The sequence below is a fragment of the Marmota monax genome, unplaced genomic scaffold, assembly GCF_021218885.2.
Source record: "Marmota monax isolate L192 unplaced genomic scaffold, Marmota_monax_Labrador192_F-V1.1 WCK01_AAM20220418_F8-fsc00192, whole genome shotgun sequence".
Lineage (NCBI taxonomy): Eukaryota > Metazoa > Chordata > Mammalia > Rodentia > Sciuridae > Marmota > Marmota monax.
The window spans coordinates 365,743-368,810 of record NW_026693786.1 but is presented as its reverse complement, the minus strand read 5'-3'; the positions used below and the strand labels follow the sequence as shown (position 1 = coordinate 368,810).

Sequence of the window (3,068 nt, the reverse complement as noted above, 5' to 3'; positions counted from 1 at the left end):
AATTAAAGGATGACATTACATCTCAAAGACCTAGAAAAAGAAGAACAAATCAACACCAAAAGCAGTAGAATACAGGAGATAATAAAATCAGAGTTGAAATCAATGAAATTGAAACAAAAGAAACAATTCAAAATATCGACAAAAGAAAAAATTGGTTCTTTGAAAAAATAAATAAAATTGATCAACTCTTAGCCATGCTAACAAAGAGAAGGAGAGAGAAAACTCAAATTACTAGAATCTGTAATGAAAAAGGAAATATCATGATGGACACTACAGAAATACAGAAGCTAATAAGAAATTATTTTGAAAATTTGTACTTCAATAAAATAGAAAAGCCCAGGGGATATAGCTCAGTTGGTAGAGTGCTTGCCTCACATGCACAAGGCCCTGGGTTCAAACCCCAGTACCACACACACACACACACACAAAAATTTAAGTGGGCTGGGGTTGTGGCTCAGTGGTAGAGCACTCGCCTAGCAAGTGTGAGGCTCTGGGTTCGATCCTCAGCACCATATAAAAATAAATAAGTAAATTAAAAATATTGGGCTGGGGATGTGGCTCAAGCGGTAGCACGCTCGCCTGGCATGCGTGTGGCCCGGGTTCGATCCTCAGCACCACATACAAACAAAGATGTTGTGTCCACTGAAAACTAAAAAAATAAATAAATATTAAAAAAAAATAGAAAATATCAAAGGCATTGAGAATTTTCTTGAGTCATATGATTTGCCCAAACTGAATCAGGATGATATATACAAGTTAAACAATTCAGTTTTAAGTAATGAAATAGAAGAAGCCATCAGAAGCCTACCAACCAAGAAAAGCCCAGGACCAGATGGATACACAACTGAGTTCTATAAGATCTTCAAAGAAGAACTAATACCAATACTTCTCAAACTATTTCATGAAGTAGAAAAAGAGAGAACACTTCCAAAATTGTTCTATGAGGCCAATATCACCCTGATTCCAAAACCAGATAAAGACACGTCAAAGAAAGAAAACTTCAGACCAATATCTTTAATAAACTTAGATGCAAAAACTCAATAAAATTCTGGAAAATTGAATACAAAAACATATCAAAAAGATAGTGCACCATGATCAAGTGGGGTTCATCCCAGGATGCAAGGTTGGTACAATATGGAAATCAATACATGTAATTTATCACTTCAATAGACTTAAACATATGGAAATCAATAAATGTAATTCATCACATCAATAGATTAAAGATAAGAATCAGGGCTGGCTCAGCAGTAGAGCACTCACCTAGCATGTGAGAGGCCCTGGGTTCTATCCTCAGCACCACATAAAAATAAATAAAAAAATAAAGGTATCATGTACAACAACAACTAAAAAATAAATATTTAAAAAAAGATAAGTATCATATGATCATCTCAATAGATGCGAAAAAGCATTTGACAAAATACAGTACCCCAGGGCTGGGGTTGTGGCTCAGTGGTAGAGCACTTGCCTAGCATGTGTGAGGCAATGGGTTCGAGTCTCAGCACTGCATATATATATATATATATATATATATATATATATATATATATAATAAATGTTCATTGAAACAAAAACAAAGACAAATTAAAAAAACCACAGTACCCCTTCATGTTTAAAACACTAGAAATACTAGGGATATCAGGAACATACCTCAGCATTGCAAAAGGTATCTATGCTAAGCCCAAGGTCAACATCATTCTAAATGGAGAAAAATTGAAAGTATTCCCTCTAAAAAAATGGAACAAGACAGGGATTCCCTCTTTCACCATTTCTTTTTAATATAGTCCTGAAACTCTAGCCAGAGCAATTAGACAGATGAAAGAAATTAAAGGGATATGGATAGGAAAAGAAGAACTTAAATTATCACTATTTGCTGACAATATGATTCTATACCTAGAAGACCCCAAAAAAAATTCCACCAGAAATCTTCTAGAACTAATAAATGAATTCAGCAAAGTAGCAGGAAATAAAATCAACACCCATAAATTAAAGGCATTTCTGTACATCAGTGACAAATCCTCAGAAAGAGAAACTAGGAAATAAAATACTTGGGAATCAGTTTAACAAAAGAGATGAATGACCGCTACAATGAAAATTATAGAATGCTAAAAAAAGAAATTAAAGAAGGTCTTAGAAGATGGAAAGGTCTACCTTGTTCTTGGCTAGGCAGCATTATTATTGTCAAAATGACCATACTACCAAAAGCAGTATACAGATTCAATGCATTTCCAATCAAAGTCCCAATGACATTCCTCATAGAAATAGAAAAAGCAATTATGAAATTCATCTGGAAAAATAAGAGACCCAGAATAGCCAAAGCAATCCTTAGCAAGAAGAGTGAAGCTCGTGGCATTACTATACCAGATCTTAAACTATACTACAGAGCAATAGTAACAAAAACAGCATGGTATTGGCACCAAAATAGACATGTAGACCAATGGTACAGAATAGACGACCCAGAGACAAACCCACATAATTGGGGCTGGGGTTGTGGCTCAGTGGTAAAGCGCTTGCCTAGCATGTGTGACACACTGGGTTCGATTCTCAGCACCACATACAAATAAATAAAATAAAGGTCCATCAACAACTAAAAAATATTTAAAAAACCCACATAATTATTCTTATCTCATATTAGACAAAGGCGCCAAAAACATATATTGGAGAAAAGATAGTTTCTTCAACAAATGGTGCTGGGAAAACTGGAAATCCACATGTAACAAAATGAAATTAAAACCTATCTCTCACCATGCACAAAACTCAACTCAAAGTGGATCAAGGACCTAGGAATTAAACCAGAGACCTTGCACCTAATAGAAGAAAAAGTAGGCCCAAATCTCCATCATGTCAGATTAGGCCCCTTCCTTAATAAGACTCCTAATAGTGCAAAATTAAAACCAGGAATTAATAAATGGGATGGATTCAAAACAAAAAGCTTCTTCTCAGCAAAAGAAATAATCAGTAAGGTGAACAGAGAGCCTACAGAAGGGGAGCAAATCTTTACCACAAGCACGTCAGATCATCAGAGCATTAATCTCTACATATATAAAGCACTCAAAAACCTTAACACCAAT

General features: G+C 34.9%; 1 non-coding gene across 1 annotated transcript; it reads left to right on the top strand.

Moving 5' to 3' along the window:
- Positions 1-339: 339 nt before the first annotated feature.
- Trnav-cac (transfer RNA valine (anticodon CAC)) lies at positions 340-413 on the top strand. The gene has a single exon. It is a non-coding gene; the product is annotated as a tRNA-Val (tRNA).
- Positions 414-3,068: the final 2,655 nt, after the last annotated feature.